The sequence below is a fragment of the Canis lupus genome, chromosome 16 (genome assembly GCF_011100685.1).
Source record: "Canis lupus familiaris isolate Mischka breed German Shepherd chromosome 16, alternate assembly UU_Cfam_GSD_1.0, whole genome shotgun sequence".
NCBI classification, from domain to species: domain Eukaryota; kingdom Metazoa; phylum Chordata; class Mammalia; order Carnivora; family Canidae; genus Canis; species Canis lupus.
The window spans coordinates 31,810,141-31,832,179 of NC_049237.1; the positions used below are offsets into that span (position 1 = coordinate 31,810,141).

The following is a 22,039-nucleotide window of genomic DNA, read 5'->3' on the forward strand; positions in this document are numbered from 1 at the left end:
TATTTACTCGCTATTCACATTCTCTGGTTTTGCTGCTGAGTTCAATGGGAGCAGGAGAATCAATTTCAATATGTATATTGCATTTATTATAATCTGCATTTCATGTGGGGAAGCAGAGAGAAGAGAACGAGATTCTTAACTTCAAAACACTTAGGCTTGGTATGGTAATTCATTTCCCCAGTTCCCACCAGGCTAAAATGTGCAATTCCAGATTCATACTTCCAGTCATGGTAAAGGTTGACTCATAGCACCCACCAGAGAAATCACAGCCCTCTGATAACATTTCTCCTTCAGGGGTGCCCTATATTTTTAAATTCAGTCTTGACAAGAAATGTCATTGAAGCCAAAGGCTACAAAACCTAATTAACAGCATAATGAGAGCCCTTGAAGAGAATTGGAAGATTGAATAGGAGCTTTGGGAAGACAAAGTATCCAACCAGATATTCCATCTTGTTGGATTTGAGGAAAAGCAGAGCAAACATTCACATACAACATAGAAAACGTAAGTCATCTGTAGATTTCATCTGTATCTTGTAGGCATAACATTGAGTTCCGTCTAAGGACATCTACTAAGAATGGCAAAGAACTTCCACGTAACACTGAAAACTTTAACAGTCCCAAGGATCCTTGACTCATACTTCTGATCCTATAAATATTTGTTACAGGAAACTACATTTGTTAAAATGTTTGCTCTAGTAAACTGTTGGATCACTAAGGTTGTGAACTGGTTTTGTCACGGAGGGCTTATTTTTTAACCACCTACCTTAGGACACTGCACTCATTTCTATGACTTCACTGTCTTATTACTTCATTTGCAAATAAGCGAATCAGCATGCCTTGTTCCTCAAACAGCACTGCCTTCTTTATTTTTTTAGACATTTTCCCTTGTAGCCCTTCTTGAGCAAATCTATGTATTCTAAAAGTTTCACCTCTCAAATGGAATTTAAATTATTTCTATTTTTTTCATTTTTTATATTTATTATTGTTTTCATCATGGCCTATATTACTGCCTTGGTATATTTTCCTCTAGTCATTAAACTAATGAAAAGATATCACTCATCCAAAAAGACTGAGTAAATCAAAAAGTACTTGTTGAGCACTGAGAATACCCTGTCTGAACCTTTGTAATGATAAAAATATGTTTAATTTTTGACTTCTGTGCCAAGAGTTAATCTAATCATACCCTTCAACTCCTGGCACACTATCATAATTATCTACAAAAGGATCCCCTTTTTAGTTTATATTTACTTTTATTACATCCCCCACATAGCAAACATTCTAAAGTATCTATCTGAATGAAATCTAGCAAAAAATAGATTGTTGTTCTATGTACGTGTATTTACAAAGATGGTATGTGTTCTAAGTCTTACTGCATCTGTTCCTTTCTTCACTCAGCACCTGGTTTTAAATTCTATCTATCCATGCCTGGGTGGCTCAGTGGTTGAGCATCTGCCTTTGGCTGAGGTCGTGATCCTAGGGTTCTGGGATCGAGTCTTACATTGGGTTCCCCTCAGAGAGCCTGCTTCTCCCTCTGCCTGTGTTTCTGCCTCTCTATCTGTGTCCCTTATGAATAAATTTTTAAAAATCTTTAAAAATTAATTAAGTTCTATCCATGTTGATTTACATATATCAACACTGTATAATACTTGGTTTCAACACTATATAATACTTGGTTTAAAGACCAAGAAAAACTTTAAAGTGAGGGGTTAGGACTTGTCCATAGTGATGTGTTTAGACTCCCCCCAAATCTGAGTCTGGGAAAACACTGCCCCAGACTGGTGCATGGGGAGGTGAAGGGGCGGGCATAGTTATGTGGTGGGTTAGAATTCACCCTTTCTCTGCTGAACCACTTCTAGATGGGTGTGTCTCATCTGGGAAGATTGGTAAGTTAGGCCTCTAACTGATTTCAAAATGGTGAGTAAGGCTGTAGATGACAACGAAGCCATAAAACTGGCCTAAGCAGAAGGGGCATTTGATTGCTCATCTCGCTGGAAACTGCCAGGGTGAAGAAGGCTGGAGGTCGTGTCCTCAGGAGTAAGCTTCTCTCCATCTCTCAGCTTCCTTGGCAGGTTTCATGTGGTAATTTCTGGCAACTGCAAGGTAAGATCTATTCAAATTGAAGTTCAGCAGGAAGGGAAAAAAGCTCTTTTTTACAGTTCCTGCATAAAGCCTAGGACTATGATTGGTTCAGAGTGAGATTACCAAATCACAGTGGCACAGAAATGAAGTCTGCCAATTGGCCAAATGTTGGTCATATGTACTTATTGACTAGCCACTAGACTAGGGAATTGGTGGGGATCATCTAGCTTTGGCTACATAATTCACTCTTGATCTAGGAGGGGATCCCACCCAAACCATGTATCCTCAGAATAGAAGAGGGTTGTATTCCCAAGAATAAAGGGGGAAATGTGGGATAATACTGCATTTTAAAAAAAAAAGAAAGAGGAATGTATTCAAGGCCACCAAACCAATTACTTCACAAAAACTGAATAGTGGGTAGAGGATGAAATTTCTCCTAAGTAGAATAATGTCATTCAAAGCCACAGTTAGACAATCACCATGAGGTCTCTGGGCTTAATGCTTTATTCTAACACTCCAATAATTATCATAATGATAATCAGCATTTTAGTAATTACCATAATGATATGGAATAGATTATTTTGTGATACATTTTCTCATTTTATGTATATTAGTCTTGACAACTCATTTTTAAACTTTTTCATAACTACTTTTTGGTCCCTCACAAAGGCTGACAGTCATATTCCTCTTTTCCTTAACATATTAATTTTTTGGCTCAATAATTAGAAAGAAAATACATGAATCACTTCTAACACTATAAACAACAGTATATTTTGGGTCTTAAAAGCCTAACTATGAAAGTAAGACTATATGTCTGAGGAGGATACATAACAATGTTTTGGGATGAGAAGAACATTTAAACAAAACCTTTTCATTACATCAAAAAGAGGATTTATTTTCAATAAAACATACCACAGGCAAAGTTTACAGACAGAGGAAGGATTGAGAGAAGATATTTGCAATGTCAAAAACTGACAAGGGAATATTTTCCAGCATATACAAAGAACTTCTGCGATTCAACAAGAAAATCCCATAAACACTGATGAAAGAGATAGGCAAAGCACACGGAAGGGGTGTTCACAGTTCACAGGAGAAGGCAAATAAGAGATGTTAACAGAGACATGCAATTTAGAAAAGTAATGTACCCCTCCATCATTGCTGAACAAGTGAAAACTTGAAAGCAGTTTTCAAACCTTGGTGGTCAGGTGGGATATGAGTACAAGCACATCCTGCCAGTGAAGGTACAGACGAACATCACTACTCAAAAGAGCAACCAGGAAGTACCTAATAAGTCACACATTTACCCTGTGATCTAGCAAGTCTGTTTGGGGGTATGTATACCCAAATAAAATTTCAAGTCCATCAGGGGATATGGGTGAGGATGTTTGTGCACTGTTGTTTGGGGAGGTGGTATACCTCTTCCCAGTCTCCTCTCCCTTTTTGAAAATGGTGAAAAAGCCATTGCCAAAAAGAACATTAAATAAAAAGGAATCAGAAAAGGGCAAAGAAAGGGAAGTCAAAGGGAGAAATTTAGCTCTACTAGCAAAGGCTTCATTAGGCTCTCAACAAAGAGCAGCTCAATTTCTTTCTTATTGACATTAATGAGTTTGATGTGAGTCCAACATAAAAGCCAGGCAAATCTGCTTGCTCTTACTGGGGTCCTAGTATCTCTGCAGCTGCTTGCAAATTGCTTAATTCCACAAAAGGTCATCTTTCTTGATTGGTTTTCATTCCTTTCTATGTCCAACCAATCAAGCGCAGGCCAAGCAGATGGCTCTGTGCCGGTCTTGATGGGCCAGGTCAGCAGCTGCAGCCTCACCCCAGAAGTTGCCCACCCTCCCCATCATGGACATCCTTCTTCTAGCAACAGCTCCTTAACTAGCAACCACAGGGGCCCAATGGATATTTCCTGAATGGAAAAAGGTTACTGAATAAACTCTGTGCATAACCCGGTGGTAGAGGCTGGGAATGAAACAAAGAAATGTGACTCAAAGAATAAAATGAAAACAGCTTACACAATTTTACAAAACAACAAACAAGGTCAGTAGCAGGGCTGGGGTTCAAACTCCCATTTTTATATCCAGAGTCCTTTATGCCAGGAACATGATGTCTGTCAGGGATGGAAAGAGGACAAGAAAAGAGGAATCTAGTGAAGAAAGACAGCCTGGGGAGGAACAATTAAACATAGGATGACCTGTTGGTTTTCTTCCATGTGGCAAGCATCACACCACAACGACCACGTTATATTTGAGCTTACTCAATCCTTACAATCAGAAAGGTAGCCATTACTAACTCTGCATTCATTGGTAAGATTGCAAACTTCAAAGAAGCAAACAGTTGTCTGAAGGTTGTCTGAGCTAGAATTAAAACATAGTCCCATCCAATTTCAAAACCCAAATGCCTTGGGGCACCTGGGTGGCTCAGTTGATTAAACATCTGCCTTCAGCTCAGATCATGATCTTGGGGTCCCAGGATCAAGCCCCAAGTCAGGCTCCTTGCTCAGTGGGGAGTCTGCTTCTCTCTCCCTCTGCCCCTCTCCCCTGCTTGTGCTCACTCTCTCTCTCTCTCTTCCCTTTCTCAAATAAACAGATAAAATCTTTAAAACAACAAAAAATCCATATGCCTTCAATGCCAAGCTAGACCATCCCTTCCCACTCAAGTACACCTATGTGTTATATACGTTGCATGATAAAGGCCTGACATTGTGCCCATTCGCTACTACATTTTTTAAATTTTAGACATGTTGCTGTCAATATGACTTAATCATGGAGAAACAGAGATTTATTTAGCATCTACTTTATTCTGAACATGCATTCAGTAATTCAACAAACATTTATTAAGAACCAGGCAGTCTGTGATGTCTTAGAGAAGCTAAGACAAGTAAGACCTGGTCCATTCCCTCAGGAGCTTGGAGATCACTGGGGAAAAACAGATAGAAAAATCAGTAATTACAAAAATCATGTGCTTACTACCCTTCGGTTTTCTTAACCTCTTAAGCCTCTGCTTTATATCCTAGCATATTGATAGAATAATAGTGTCCACCAAATCAAGTTGTTGTGAGGATACAATGAGAAATCTGCATTCAGTACTTTACGAAGTGATATATGGTAGGGAGACCAGTAAACGTTACGGTTAATATCAACAGCACCTTAAAAGGTGGAAATTATGAACTAAAGGAAGTAAGAATGAAGAAAGATGAATCTACTGAAGCTGAAGACAGATGGTATGTGAAGAATAAGAAAGAGGAATTAAAGATGATTCCAGATCTCTGGGTTTGGCAGTCAGGGCTGGGGAAGAATGGTGACTGTAGAGGTCGCTAATAGGCTGCATATTATCTGTTCTCCCCATCTTGTGTGGTAAGAGAACTTCAGCTTTATTCAGGGTGACAACAAATACCATTAACATTCATGGATCCCAGTCTCCCATACAGCCTTAGCTGACCTTCCTTATTTCTTCCTGCTGCCTAGACTCCCACACAATGGCAGGACTTGCTGCTGGCAGCTGACTTGGACCATGAGGTGACCCTGAAGACAGAGAACATGTTGTTCTGCAATATTGGGGTAGAAAGATAGAAGTCGCCCAGATGGGTGATAGCTAAGAAGCTATCGAACCACCCTTGATTGGCCTAGCTGTGCATTTTTTTCTCATGAGATCCCAATGTCTATTTTAATGCACTGTTATTTGGGGTTTTTTATTTTTTGATCCTAATCTAATACAGGGTGGACGCTAATATAGGGGGAATAGTGATGTTGTTCCCCAAGAGACACTATAAGAGGAGACACTTTGGTCTGGTAAAGGTGAAAGATGACTTCAGTTTAAGACAAGGCCTTTTTAAAGTGTCTATGGCAGCAAATAGAAGCCAAATGTTCATTGAGCACTCATAGCCAAAGAGCTCTAGATAAAGACTTTGAATGGGAGTGAGGATATGCCACCCTAAAATATGCCACTTAGGCATCAGATGTATTTTGAGCTGAAGGCAGCTGAAAATCTACAGACACAGGGAGAGTTCTCTGGCCCCTCTTATCTGTCTGAAGGCAGGGCATACATTTCCCTTGTGAAGTGTCCCTCTCTCCCATACCACGATAAAGGAGAACTACTCATCACTGGAGATGGAGAGAACTTTGTACAAATGAACCTTCCTACAATTATCCTTATCTTCCAATAGCTACTCGCACCCCCACCTCAGCCTTTGCATCTCCTAGCCAATTCCCCTTGATTTATCATCCCCAGAAGCCTAAACCCCCTCTCCTTTGTTAAAAATGGTACATAAGCCCCCAAGTCTAACTGTGTTTGAGTTTCATTTTCCATGAACCCCCATGCAAAAAAAAATCAATTTTTTACATGTGGCATTTCTATATCTAATAATAGTACATTGAAATATAGAACACCATTGCTAACATAAATGAGTTAAGCCTTAGCAGCTCCAGTTGGTAATACGTTCTAAGGTTAATTAATGAATATACATTTAGTTTGCCACAAGACATGAGACAATCAGCCTTTTTCTGACAAATTCTAACTACATCAAGTTAATTAAACTTATAATTAGCTGGAATTCAGCTTTAAGTCCAGGGCATCACACATTTGCCACCTCCAAGAAAATGATATTTTCACTGCGATTGGTTTCAAGATTTCGTTTTTTTAATAAAGAAAAAAATCAGCTGAAGATTTTTAAATTTCTAATTCCTGTTTTAATTTCGAATTCTGGCCACTTGAAGACTGTAGATACACAGTCTAGTCAAATAATATTAATGGCATCATACAAATATTTGGTTAAATTTGGAAGAGCAAATTTATTATACATGAGCATCTACTCCCGTCCATGGCAGATATGACTAACTGATCTTGGCTCTATTTCTCACTTATCCAGGACACAGTATATCAACTAATTTGCTCCAAATGGTTACTCTCAATAAAATAGAGCTCATTTAGGAAAGGAAGCTTACTGATTATTGAGGCCCTAGAAGAACCACAAGAAGGATGAAAAGGAAAATACTTGTAAAAGAACTGGGAGAAAAAGAACAGGGAGAATAATAGCAATTTTAAAGGAAAAATGGAAAGAGAATCACCTCATTAACATAATTTAAGTTGGCCAATAGGGCTGATAGTCTCGTATCTTCAAGTAAATCCTATCATTAGATACTCATTCTTTTCAAAGCAATTCCTCTTACTCAACAGGGAAGGACATAAAAATATCAAAAACACAACATCAGGGGATCCCTGGGTGGCTCAGCGGTTTAGCACCTGCCTTTGGCCCAGGGCGCGATCCTGGAGTCCTGGGATCGAGTCCCACATCAGGCTCCTGGCATGGAGCCTGCTTCTCCCTCTGCCTGTGTCTCTGCCTATGTCTATATAAATAAATAAAATATTAAAAAAAAACATATACCAGTCATTAACAATTTTATCATTTATTTTTTTATTTTATTGAGGTATAAATGACATACATTATATTCAGTGCAACAGAATTCAATATTTGTCTATATTCACAGAGGCTAATGGTGTCTCAACAAAGAGAACAGAACAGACTCTGACCTCTCAGTTACCCACTGGCAGCCCAAAGCCTGGCATCTTGTACCATAAACACACCGTCAAGATAATGTTTGATCCCCTCAGCTGATCCCCTGCTGAGCCTGTCACAATAAACTGGGGAATCTGGGCCTCAGCTGAACCAGGGGACAAAAAGCCGAAGCATTTAAACAATGCGATGCCAATTTTCCTTTCCTGTACATTTGTTTATTTAAAAAATAGTGTAGGAAATGAATAAAATGGTACCTAAAAAGTAAATTTAAAAAAAAAGTGTATATTGTAAAGTGACACCTACATAAGTCTAATTAACATCTGTCACCATACATATAGAATTTCTTCTCTTGTGATAAGAACTTTAAAAGTCCACAGTCTTAGTGACTTTCAAATATGCAATATAGGATTATTACAGTCATTGTGCTATATATTAAATCCTAGTTATATAAAATTATGATTTATTTTGTAACAGGAAGTTTGCACCTCAGGACTCCCTTCACCCATTTTGCTCACCCCCCATCCCTGCCTCTGGCAACCACTAATCTGTTCTTTTTATCTATGAGCTCGGGATTTTGTTTTGTTTTAGATTCCATATACAGGTGAGAGAATACTACTTTTGTCTTGGTCTGTCTGGCTTCACTTAGCATCATATCAGGGTCCATCCATGTTGTCACAACTAGCAAGATTGCATTCTTTTCTATGGCTGAATACTATTCCATTGTGTGGTGTGGGTGGGTGGGTGCGTGTGCATGTGTGTGTGCATGAGTTCTTGCCACATTCTCTTTATTGATCCACTGATGGACCCTTAGGCCGTTTCCATATCCATATCTTGACTATTATAAATAATGCTATAATGAACATGATGGTGCAAAGATCTTTTGAAGTTAGTGTTTTCATTTTCTTCAGATAAATACCCAGAAGTGGAATTGCTGGATCGTAAGGTAGTTCTATTTTTAATTTTTTGAGGCACCTTCACAGTTTTCCACAGTGACTGTACCAGTTTACATTCCCACCAACAGTGCAGGATTCCCTTTCCTCCACAATTTTCTTCTCTAACACTTGTTAATTGTCTTTTTTTATAGCAGCTATTCTAGTAGGTGTGAGGTGATATCTCATTATGGTGAAGTGATAATTTCAATATTTTTCTTTCTTGTATGTCATCCCTTAATATTTCCCTATCAATGGCCCAGGCCCCCCCATTAATAAAAATAATGTGCCTTTTCTCCTGTTTATCTGTCTTTTGTTAGTTAAATCCGCAGACTCCTTGACCCTAAACCCAGGAGTGCAAGGAAACTCATTTCCTCCCTAACTTCTTTCATCATAATGCAGAAGTCATGAAAAAACAATGAGGAATCAGGGAAAGGTCATAAAGTAAGAAAAAAATAGAACTCTGGAGAATTCAGTATTTCCATGACAGCAAAGGAAGAGAAGCCACTAAAGTGATATGAGGAATGACAGAGAAAGGACAAGAAAATGTGGAGAGTGGGCTCATGGAATTCAGGGGAGGTAAGGGTTACGGTGAGCGGCATCGGACACTACAGAGGTCTCCAGTTAGATGCAACTGAAAAGCATCCCTAGGATTTAACAAAATACAACTGGAAACATCATCCTAATTGTTTCGACAGCGATGGGAAAGCTGAAAACAATCTGCAGGCAGACGAATGAAGGGAAGATGAGGAAGGGGTATTATTGCTCCCTACTGCCATTGTAACAAATTACCACGAATTTACTGACTTGAACCAACATAAGCTTATCCTCCCATAGCTTGTACGTCAAAAGCCAAGAAGGCAGCTGCAGGTCTCAGGAGACTAAATCAAAGTGTGGGCTGGCTGGGCTCTTATCTGGAGGCTCCAGAGGGGAAAGTTACTCTTTCAGGTTGTTGGCAGAATTTGGTTCATGTGGTTGTTGCACTGAGTTTCCCACTTCCTTGGGGGCTGCCAGCCAGGGACTGGCCCCAGCTTCTAGGGGCTGCCTACATTCCGTGGCTCCATCTTTAAAGCCAAGAATAGCTGGTTAAATCTTGGTCACACTTTGAATCTCCCTGACCTCTCCTCCTGGTTCATCCCTCCTATCTTTTCTGCTCATAACAGCTCCAGTGATCACAGCTGGTCCACTGAGATAATCGAGGTTAATCCCTCTACGTTAAATTCAGCTGATTGGTAAGCTAATTCTATCTGCAAAGCCCCTTCACAGAAGTATCTAGACTGGTGTCTGATTAAGAAGCCAAGGGATAGGAATCTTGGGGTAAATATCGTGAGAATGTTGGCTACCACAAGTGTTAACAATGAGTATATCCACTCTTTCCAGAATTGGCCTACATATATTCAGGAGGCAGACTGGTGTCAAGGAGAAGTTTTTTGGGCTTGGTATAAAATAAGACTAGCACATGCATATCCAGAAGATAAAGAAAATAAGAACATTTTGAAAATAAAGGAGAAAAAAGTGAAAAATTGAACCACCTCTGAGGAGGTAGACAGATTTGGGACCCAAGTCACAGGTGGAAGCAATGAGGCTTCTGTTGAATGTTACAGGTGGAAAGAAGGGAAGGGTAGGAAATGTGTAAGTGTCAAGAAGTGGCTGTAGTAGCAAGTCATTAAGGTAGTTCTGTTAACCCTTATTATCTACTCTAAAGCAGCTCTCAAAGTACTGTACCTGGACCAACAGCATCAACATCACCAGAGAACTTATGAGAAAAATAAATCCTAAGATCCTACCCCACACCTACTTAATCAAAAACTCATGGAGTGGGAACCAGAAATCTGTGTTTCACAAGCCCTCCAGGTGATCAAGATACAGCTCCAGTTTGAGAACCACTCTAACAGTCAAAGACCAGATCTTGCCTGAGACTGAGAAGGAAGGGGCACCGTAGAACTTGTAAAGAGAATGTAAAGGTTGGAAAGAGCTGTGGCAAGAAAAAGAGAGAAGACTGAGAACATATGGAGACCACTATCCTGCCAAACTCCTGGTACCAAATTCCAGTCCTGGGTGTAAAGACAGAGTGGGAGATCCAATAGGCTTTTGACCAAAAAAAAAAAAAAAAAAAAAAAAAAGAAAGGAAAGAAAAAGAAAAAGAAATAAAAATAAAATAGGGTAATATAACCACTTGCAATAGGAAATTACTGGCAATATATAGGAACAACGGAAGTAATTGATGAATAGAGAGGCATGCTGGCCAGAGGAAAGAGCACTGCTCTTAGAGTCAACATTATATGGATTTGTGCCCTAGCTCAGCCACAGAGAGCCTGGGGAATTGAAGAAATTGACTAATCTCCCTGAGCCTGTTTCCTCAGCATGGGGACAGAAATACAGCAGAGGTGTGGAAATCTCACCCGTGTTAAATATAGCACCCGGAAATTCTTAGCACAGAACCTGGCACGCAGATGAGAGTGGTTATTGTTCATTGGGGTATCTGTCAGATTCTGTCATATTAATAGATGAATGCCCTATCATGTTCTTCAATCCTATTACCTTGCTTGGTTTCCTCCAGCTGGGCTGGACTCCACATGCCTTCTCATTTCAAGACCTAAATCAATGGAGCAGCTCTGCAGATAGGCTAGATGCTCATGACAGAGAGCAGGGTGCAAAAATGTGATCACAGGAACAGCAGTGGCCTTGAAAGCTTCTGTCTGGCATGGTGTGTGTTAGAACCATCCACACTCCACTGGCCAACTCAGGTCAGAAGGCCAAGACCAAAGCCAGTCAAGTGGGCCTGTGAACTCTGCTCAGGGAAACATGGCAGGGGTGAGAAAGAATAAATAATTGGAACAAATATATTATCATAATGACTCTGAGTAATAGAAATTGGGTGAGGCTGGACTGTTGGGGATAAAGCTCTAAGGCAAAAGCCAACGGGGTGCTCAGAAGGCAACCCAACTCTCACCATGATGGGAAAGGCTTTTTCACATTCTGAAAACTCAATGACTTTTGCAACATGCATGGTTGTCATCTCTGACCACACAGTCAGTGTAGGAGTTTGCTAGGGCTCCTGTAACACGGTGCCACAACTGGGTAGCTTAGACAGCAACATAGTCTCGACAAGCGTGGAGACTAGAAATCCTGTCAGCAGAGTTAGTTCCTTCTCAGGGCGGAGGGAAGGAGTTTTTCTAGATCTTGCTCCTTGGCTTGTAGACGGCCATCTTTTTTATTATTATTATTATTATTATTATTATTATTATTAAGGGACCACCCTTCTCCACAATGACTACTTCTTAACTAAAAACAACTGCAACAACCCCATTTCCAAAAAAAAGGTTATATCCTGAGCTTCTGGGGTTGGGCTTCAATAGAAGAATTTGGAGGAACATAATTCGACCTATAAGAGGTAACATTCAAACCTTTAAGAGACCTGCCTTGTTTCTAAGTGACAGCAAGAAACTGGATTGTGGCTCTCCTAGTCCATGGCTTTTTTTCTTTTTCTTTTTATTTTTTTAAGTCTTCGTGCCCAACATGGAACTCACAACCCTGAGATCAAGCCCTGAGCTGAGATCGATAGACACTCAACCGGCTGAGCCACCCAGGCACCTCCACCACCACCACCACCACCACCGCCCCCTGTCTTTCTTGCTGAGAGAGGAACACCAAGTAGTGAGTTTTAACCACTCACAACAGAGAGCCACGAACTGGCTCCCTTTAGCACATTAAACCGGGTATGGACGTCCTCACCCACAGTCAGACCAGGGCACACCGCATGGGTGGAAGAGACAACTTGTGTAGAGACACACATATCCCTGGGGACTCTTGGCCGAGTCAAACTGCTTGCCTATGCTGCATACTCCGTGTGCACCCAAGCTCCTTCACACTGGGACCAAACAGACTCGGTGCTGCCTGTTTGGGATGACCCAGCACCCGGCGGGCCAGCTGTCCTGCAGAGGCCGGTGGCACTCATGCGGGTTGCCGCCAGCAGGGAAGGCCCTTGCTTCCAGGCACCTCCCATGATCTCACCAGCACGGTGTCTCCCTCCGGCCTTTCTTCCTCTCACAGGAGCCACACTCTACCTGGCACTGCGAAGAGCAAGGCCTCTTCTTCCTCCTCCCCGCCTCTCTCATCGAGTCTCTCATCCCTAGAGAGCTTACTCCTTTCAATAGGCAGACGCTGCTAGGTGTCCTTTCCTAAATTAGCATTGTTCACTTAGGTAGGATTTACTGTCTCCCTACCTCTGTCTCTGTTTCTCTCCCACCCTTTTGATTCTTCTTTTTTCTTTAATATTTTATTTATTTATTCATGAGAGACAGAGAGAGAGAGAGAGGCAGAGACAGGCAGAGGGAGAAGCAGGCCCCCCCACAGGGAGCCAGAGGGGGGGGGACTCGATCCCTGAATTCCAGGATCACACCCTGAGGGGAAAGCAGAGCTTCAACCACTGAGCCATCTAGGCGTCCCCCACCCTTTTCTTTTTCGTTTTCTTTGAAAGCTCTTGCCCTGCTCCCATGCGCACCCCCCCACCGCCCTCCTCCTTACCTGCACCCCGGTTCACCCACCCCTTAACTGATAAAGGATGAGCTCGGCAGCTCCGAAAAGGAGGGGGCGGCTGCTGCCGCACCTGCTCCTCTGCTCGCATCCAAGGTCACCAGCTGGTAGCGACGGACACCCCGGTGACATTCCCAGCCCGGGCTCCAGGCCGAGCTGCAGTACACACACCTCCCCCAGTCCCTTTCTCTTTCCTCGCAAGGCCCCGGGCAGTCCCTGGGACGGACAAGGTCAGGCTGGGTCAGCGCAGAAGTGGTTAACTAGGGAATGACCACAGGCTTTGGGTGGGTTGTTTTTTTTTTAAGATTTTATTTATTTATTTATTCATGAGAGACTCAGAAAGAGAGGCAGACACAGGCAGAGGGAGAAGCGGGCTCCCTGTGGGGGAGCCCAATGTAGGACTCGATCCCAGGATCACAACCTGAGCCAAAGGCAGGTGCTCAACCACTGAGCCACCCAGGGGTCCCAACCACAGGTTCTATTCAAGTTCCGGACAGCAGAACTAAGCTCCCAGCCCAGTGATGTTCCTCAGGACCCACAGCCTAGTGCAATATTAAGATAGCACCTCTAACCAAACCTCAGAAAGTTCCTCCCACAGAGCCTGAAGAGCATATTAAAATTTAATAGGGGGCTGGGGGAAGGGCTGGGGAGGGGACGCTACGACGACAGGCCCACCTGCATTTCTCGCCCTCCTCTGAATCCTCCTCCAGGTGACCCTGAGTCAAGCCATCAAGGTTCCTCTGTCAGGGGTATCTATCCCCTGACATATCTGGAAGGTCAGTGTTGTCTTCAGTACTCCCCCCACACCTTCTCTGCTCAAAATCATCTTAGGAGCAGAGACAACACGCCTAAACTCCAGGCAGACGTGAACTGCCCCCTAGACCCATCTGTGTCGGAGTCCTGTGGAATCACAGCACCAGGTGTCCCAGACTAAACTGCCTCCGATCCCCCACAGCCATCACACCAGCTTCCACCTGCCCAGCTACAAGCTCCCGCTCCTGCTCCCCCACACCTCACACTCACACCCAGTGGACCCCCCTCATAAACGCTGTGTACTGGGTCCCTTCTCCACCCACCACCTTTACCAGGCTCTCCTCATTGCCCATTAAATAGGATCATGAGGCAGTGGACAGGACATTTGAACTAGGGAGACCTGTGCTCAGAGCTGAATCCTTCTGCTAATCTGCCCAGTGGATCAGAGCAAGGTAATGAACTTGTTAGCCTTAGTGTCCTCACATTTAAAATAGGATCTAATAATGCCTTTGCAAGAGGGTGGGAGGATGTAATGAGGCCATCTATGTAAAGAAATGTTTATCAATCTACTTGACTTCTGAATTCTGTTCCAGTGCCCTTGACATTATACTCTAAATGAATAGTATCCCTGGGGGGGTGGGGAATAGCCACTCTGTGGCCTTGCCCCTTAAACAATAAAATGGAATCTCAAACTTTATAAAGGCATTTCACCATTTTACTTAATCTTCGATATTTAAGTGATTTTATGTACAAAGAATATTATTTTAGCTCTGTATCTCTTGAAAGATTATATAACAAAGTTTATTTAAAAACAGTCATTGGGATGCCTGGGTGGCTCAGCAGTTTAGCACCTGCCTTCGGCTCAGGGTGTGATCCTGGAGTCCCGGCATCGAGTCCCACATCGGGCTCCCTGCATGGAGGCTGCTTCTCTCTCTGCCTGTGTTTCTGCCTCTCTCTGTGTGTGTCTCTCATGAATAAATAAGTAAAATCTTAAAAAATAAAATAAATTTAAAAAAAAAAACAGTCATTATAGGGGCACCTGGGTGGCTCAGTTGGTGAAGGATCTGCCATTGGCTCGGGTCATGATCTCAGGGTCCTGGGACTGAGCCTTGAATCAGGCTCCCTGCACAACAGAGAATCTGCTTCTCCCTTTCCCCCTGCTTATGCTCTATCAAATAAATAAATCTTTAATAAAAACAGTCTTAATAGTATATATTCATTTATTCAATAAATATGAATTGAGGTTGTAATGTGTGCCAAGTATTATTCTAATTCATAAGGGTGCATCTGAACTTATTTCACCAGTGATGTGTTTATTTTAAATTACACATAAAAAATATTTTTCTTGGGGTACCTGAGTGGTTCAGTGGTTAAGTAAGTGTCTGCCTTTGGCTCAGGTCATGATCCCAAGGTCCTGGGATCAACTCCCGCATCAGGCTCCCTGCAGGAAACCTGCTTCTCCCTCTGTTTATGTCTCTGCCTCTCTCGTGGTGTCTCTCATCAATAAATAAATAAAATCCTTAAAATATATTTTTTTCTTGACTAATTCCAAATTGATACCATATCACATGATTTGAAGACTGAATTTATATCAAAATTTGTATTCAAATCAACCTTATGTTAAGCCATCAAAATTAGGCAAAACTGCCTTCACCGCCTCTAAAATGCTGCATTTGTTTTGCATTAAAATATGAAGGGGTTTAATATTTGTACATTTTATTTCTAATTGACAAGATGTGAGAAGGTGTGATATTTGCAAGTACTTTGCAAATAACACATTTTGGGTATGGATAGCATTTACTCCCATTTAATGAAGAGGAAAACTAGGATATAAGCACCACTATATTTTCTCCTCCTAACCTATATTTTAGTCCAAAGACACTCAACATGTCACTAAAACATTTGATCAGCAAAAGATAACTCAAACTGATGACAAAGATCTACTTGAAGGAAAAAAAGACAAAAAGATCTACTTAAAGGGAATTGGCAGAAATGTTTTCAGTTCCCACTCCTAACTTGCTATATTTTAAAATCCAACTTCCTAACAGTTCCCTTCTCCAACCAATGCCATGCGATGGGAATAAATAATCACTGACAGAGTAAAAATCACAAGTACATAAAGCTCGCCAGAGTAGCTACTGCTATTCAGCTGAGGGTAACCCATCGGCCACGTGGGGGAATCACAAGGCATCTTTAAAACACATCTAGAAGATCTCATGCTGTTTCGTTTCTAAGATAGACATAAATACTATTGTGTGTACTTGTTCAGAGACCTTGGAGTCTACTACTGCTGTCTGTAGTGATGTGGCGACTCTGCAACACTTCTGCAAACCACATACCTGGGAGCATTTCACAGGTGGTAGCTCTCACTGTGGCCTAGGAAATCACCCTTTCCATCCATTCTAAAAATCTGTGATACTAATTCTCCTGCTTAAAACCTTTTATTAGCTCCCCAGAGGTTTGGGGATGAACTCCAAGTCCCTTTGCAGAAAACATAGGTCACCAGACACGACCAAGTGTCGCCTTTCCATCCATTCTTTTTGTAGACCCCATTCTATCCTGCACATCTCTACTTTTGGGGGTAGAGAGTCCCAGTCTCTGCTGGGAAGTGTTCCCTCTGAAGTTCGAAGTTCACTTTTACCAGGAACCTCCCTTGACCCCAATAGGCTGTCTTTCCTCCTCCATCCCTCTCCTCTGCCCCCATGAGCGCTTCCTGTTCCAAAATCATCCACAACACCACTAGAGGGAACCTGGGTGGCTCGGTCAGTGAAACGTCTGCCTTTGGCTCAGGTCAAGATCCCAGGGTCCTGGGTGGACCTCTCCCTCCCCCTGCTCATTTTTTCTATGTCTCTCTCAAATAAATAGTTAAAAAAAAAAAACCTAGAATTCTTGCCTTAACATTTAAGGTAACGGAGAGCTCCTGAAAGATGCCTCTCTTCTCACCTGGATTATGGAGCTAAGGCTGGAACAGCCAACACCAGAATCTCGAAGGCTAAGAATCACAGAGATTGTTCTTGCTACCTGCCAGCAGTGGGGGGGTCCAGCTGGGGTTCCACCCCTCATCTTCTGGGGTCTAAGTCAGAGGAACAGTCTCCATCTGGGTTGTACTTACCTCTTGGCAGAAGGAGAGGAGCCGGAGAGCTGGAGAAATATTCTGATGGTTGCTGAAGAGTCTAATGGGAATTGGCAGTAGACACAGCCCTTTTCAATCATACTGGCCAAATCAAACCATATGGCTACGCCTCATACAGGTGAGGTGGGGAAGTACACTTCTCCCAAGGCAGGCACAGTAAATCTCACAATAGGTAGAGCTGTATACTCCTCTTACGGGGACAGAGAAAATAACCCAGAACAATAATGCGATCTGCTACAGGCCAATAGCTTTCCTCCTCCATCTCCACTAGTACAAATGAAATCCGTGTATGGTTGTGCTGTGCTGGGGAGGCCTGAGTAAGCAGTAGCTCCAGATTTCCCATCTTCTTCTGCTGGGCCCCCAAGAACTTAGATCTTGTTTCTCCAGTCCCTCTCCAAAACTGGTTTTATTTTACAGGATCCTCTTCCCTACTTCTCCCAATGCTTAATGTGCAAAAGAATTCACTTTCCCTTCTTGCTCCTTCTTAACAGTTCATACCAAAATGACACACAAGCCCTTCTCCCATTCTTGTTAAGCATTCTTGAAAGCAAACAGAGCAGTGACAAATGACCAGCTGTGGGAAACCAGTGGGGTTCACTGTTTCCAGAGGTCCCCAGTCATAAACTGACTGCTTTCTCAGAAGACAGGCAGAAGCATCAAATACTATCTGAAGATGGACTTCCCTACCCTCTTCAATCTCTCACTCTCCCTATCCCCAACCCAAAGGCCTAAAACAAAAAAAGCAGTTGGATTGGGTGAGAAGCCAATAAAATACAAGCAGCAGGTTTCCCTAAGCCACTGTAAAAAATTACCACAAATTTGGTAGCTTCAGAGCATAGTTAAATACCTATTCTTTCATGGTGTTAGAGGCCACAGCCTGAAATCATTAGTAGGAGGCCCAAATCAAAGCATCAGCAGGGCCACACTCCTTCTAGAAGCTCTAGGGGACATTCGTTGCTTGCCCCTCCCAGCTTCTAGAGACCCCTAGCATTCTTGGACTTGAGGCCACAGCATTCCAGTCTCTGCCTCCGTGGTCACGTTGCCTCATCTCCTTCTGCCTGGTTCAACTCTCCCTCTGGCTCCCTCTTAAGATGCATATAATGGCATGTTGGGCCCAGCCAGATAATCCAGGATAAATCTCCCCATGTTGAGATCCTTAACTTAATCACATCTGCAAAGATCCTTTTTCCATCTAAGGTAACGTTCACAGGTTCCAGAGATTAGATATGAAATCTTTGGGGGGAGACCATCTTCCACCTACCACCAGGGCCCTCGGATATGTAGGTTCTTCCCCATACCTGGGAGAGTGGGTTGCCAGGGCTGGCTTGGCACCTGGTACTTGCTGGGCCAGAAGCTTGAAGGGAAACTGAGAAGGGTCACTGCCAATGAGGGTTCGTGAGCCAAAAGGAGATTTTCTGAACAATCAACCATCGAAAGAAGAACAAGATGGCCCATCTCCAGCATGTTCTTACATGGGGAAAACCTGAAATCATTAAATCTAAAACTTGTGTCTATCTATCTGTGCACAAAATAGAATTATGAAGAGAAAAAAAAAAAAGATCAGCCATGAAGAACTCCCTGGGACCACCTATACTAGAGGAAACTCTGAATTCATTTTCCATCCATACTGTAGAAAATATAGCATCATTCTTGCCACATAAAGGGGTGATTCATGGAGCAAGAGCCAAAACCTGTGAAAACATTTCCAGTCTGTTGTTTAAATTCATAAACATATTATCTAGATTTTGGATCTGTGAGTCGTTTCAGTTACAACTTTGTGACAAGCTGGGCTTGGTCGGGATTCTTGTTCTCAGGATGGCCCATAACACATGGGCTCCCAGTTATCCCACCAAACCCTAGCTGAGAGGCAGCTGTGAAGGCATTCAGCTGCTGGAAACTTAAGTTTCTTTTTTTTTTTTTTTTTAAGATTGTATTTATTTACTCATGAGAGACACAGAGGGAGAGGCAGAGACACAGGCAGAGGAAGAAGTAGGCTCCCTTCAGGGAACCCAATGGGAGACTTAACCCCAGGACCCTGGGATGACAGCCTGAGCCAAAGGCAGACGCTCAATCACTAGCCACCCAGGCGTCCTGAAAGTTAAGTTTCAAATCCTTGAGTTGATCAAGAGAGATCAGGTGCTGGTCGGGTGTGAGTTGATCAAGCTGAAGCCCTCTCTAAAGCCCATGGCCCTTCACAGGGGGTCAGAAAGTGTGGACAGCAGAGGGAAGAGGGCTCAGAAGGGGAGCTTCTATGAGCTCTCTGACACTCTGCTCAATGCAAGCAGCCTACCTGTGAAAAATGACAAATATCCAGAATATTTCCCTGAGGGCTGGAAGCTGGTTAGACCAACACTGGGTGCTTTGGATCAGAAAATGAAGGGAAGTTGAGAGAGAACCTTATGAAGGAAAGAGACAAGCAGAGTCTCTCCAGCTGCCTCCATCGTCAGGAATCCTGCTACATCTGCACGATGTTTCAAAAGCACAAAGCCATCAGCCAAGAGCTGTGTGAATACTGCCTGAAAGGAGCTACACAGATTCACGCCTGATTGCTAAGTGGAGAACATATGATCATGAGAACATGAGTTGCCTGCGGTGTATTCAGGGTCTGGGATGCCAACCCCAGAAGCAATTGCCCGTCCTGCGTTTGCCAAAGGGGGCAGGAGGCAGGCAGGATGGTGGGGCATGTGCTTTGTGGCTGGGGGGGCTGAGCTGTTCTCCTCAATGTCCCTGTGGCTGGATTCCTGCTCTGCCCTGGATTGTGAGTTTGATCGTGGCCAGGGCCACGCAAAGGCTCCACCCTCCTGAAAGAGATCTGTGGTGAGGACACCAGATCTGTCATGGGTGCTCTGTGTCCTGAGCCCAATGTGATCCTCTCCCTCCCCTTTTCCTGGGTTTCTCCCAACACACACACCTGGCCCTTCCCAGCAGAAGCAGTGGGCCTCTGCTGCCTCTGAGCCAGATCTAGAATTTCAAAACATTTGGAACCTTGATCTCCATCCCACCTAAAAGACAAACGGACACTCTCTCCATATACTCGAGAGACTCCTTACTGTCCGCAAACCCAAAGTCCTAAACATAAAAAATGAAAAAATAAATGAATAAACAGTCACCAGAAAGCTAACACTGACTCCTCCCACCTTAGCATCCTGACTATGCATGAGGACTAATCATGGGACTTTGAGCAACTGTCAAGCAGCCTGTGCTTTCAGATTCTTTCCACTAGGTGGCATAAGCTGAGCCTTTGAAAAAAATAAAAATCAAAGATTTTGCATAAGTGACTATTTCCTTCCAAGTACAAATAGGAATTTTGCTTTCTAGGAATGGGAGGCTAAGCTCAGGAAAAAGAAAATTGAATTCAGATCCAAGATTATGGAAGACTTTTTTTTTTTCCCAGACTTCTGCCTTCTGCTTTCTCTCTGGAACTATCACTGATGAATGAGAACAGAGATTTCCCCCTGACCTTTCTGCTTAATAAGTGGTTAAGCTTTTCAGTGATGAGTCACCTGTGTTCCTCAAGTGCGGGTAGAGGGAACTACTGTCTTTTACCAATAAAGGTTACCTGCTTTTCATGAGCCCCAAATATTCATGCTTAAAAACAGTCTTGCCCAAAACCTTGACTTACACCTTATCATGTAAAAATAGCATAAAGATTGCCTTGTAGGGGTGGCTTGGTGGATCAGTAGGTTAAGTATCTGCCTCTGGCTCAGATCATGATCTCAGGGTCCTGGGTTGTAGCCCCACATCAGGCTCCCTGCTCAGCGGGGAGTCTGCTTCTCCCTCTCCCTCTCCCCTCCCCACCACTCATGCTTGCTTGCTGTCTCTCAAAAATAATATCTTTTTTTTTTTAAGATTTTTATGTATTTATTCACGAGAGACAGAGAGAGGCAGATACACATGCAGAGGGAAAATCAGGCACCATGCAGGGGGCCCGATGTGGGACTCGATCCCAGGACTCCAGGATCTTGCCCTGGGCCGAAGGCAGGCGCTAAACTGCTGAGCCACCCAGGGATCCCCTAAAATCTTTAAAAAGAAAAAAATAATTGCTTCATAGTATAAGATGCTTAACAACCTACAAAGTAAGAAGGCACCCTGGAGTCAAAAGCCCTGAATTTCCTTGGTACACCTGGCTGGCTCAGTTGGTAGAGCATAGACTCTTGATCTCAGGGTCATGAGTTTGGGACCCACACTGGGTGCAGAGGCTACTCAAAAAAAGTAAATTAAAAAGTAAATAAAGGTAAAGCTTTAATCTATATATTTTTTAAAAGTCCTGAATTTCCATGCTGGCTCCAACTTTTTAAACTGTGAAACTGGTCAAGTCACAATGCTAAGATTCTCAGTTTCAATGTCCAGAAAATGGTGATAATTGTTTGAAAACTAAGTGATCAAATGTGTATGAAATCTTAAGGCCTGAAATGCCCAATATCACTAGTCATTAGGAAAATACAAATCAAAATCACAATAAGGTACTACTTGATAACCCACCAGGATAGCTATTATCAAAAAAATAATAAATGTTGATGAGGATATGGAGAAATTGGAACCTTTGTGCATGGCTGGTAGGAACCTAAAATCATGCAGCTGCTGTGTAAAACACTCTGGCAGTTCCTCAAAAGCTAAACATAGAATTCTCATGTGATCCAGTATTCCGCGCCTAGGTATGTACTCAAAGGCATTGAAAGCAGGAATTCAAACGGATGTTTGTACACTAATGTTCATAACAGCATTATTCACAATAGCCAAACAGCAGAAACAACCCTAGAGCCCACCAACAGATGAATGGATAAACAAAATGTGGTGCATCCACACAATGAAATAGTATTCAGCCATTAAGAGAAATGAAGTCCTGACACATTACACCATAAATGAACCTTGAAAACATTATGCTCCATAAAATAAACCAGACATAAAAGGACAAATACCATATTATTCCATTGCATGAGGTGCAGAGAATGGGCAAATTCATAGAGACAGAGTAGATTAGAAATTACCATGAGCTGGGAGATGGGGAGGTTGAAGGTCATTGCTTTAATGATTACAGAGTTTCTGTTTGGGGTAACAAACAAGATTTGGAAATAGATCCTGGTGGAGGTTGCA

At 42.7% G+C, this 22,039-nt stretch overlaps 2 long non-coding RNA genes across 4 annotated transcripts in view; one reads left to right on the forward strand and one right to left on the reverse strand.

The window, feature by feature from the left end:
- Positions 1-13,222, reverse strand: part of LOC111090294 — a 104,104-nt gene extending 90,882 nt beyond the window's left edge. For both annotated transcript variants that reach the window (XR_005371477.1, XR_005371478.1), the window contains exon 1: positions 13,051-13,222. This is a non-coding gene — a long non-coding RNA (uncharacterized LOC111090294). The remainder of the gene's footprint in view (positions 1-13,050) is intronic.
- LOC111090295 lies at positions 8,954-10,613 on the forward strand. 2 transcript variants are annotated; one of them, XR_005371485.1, is made up of 3 exons: positions 8,954-9,102; positions 9,687-9,755; positions 10,229-10,613. It is a non-coding gene; the product is annotated as an uncharacterized LOC111090295 (long non-coding RNA). The 2 variants fall into 2 exon arrangements; XR_005371484.1 differs by having other exon boundaries at positions 8,955-9,102; positions 10,232-10,613.
- Positions 13,223-22,039: the final 8,817 nt, after the last annotated feature.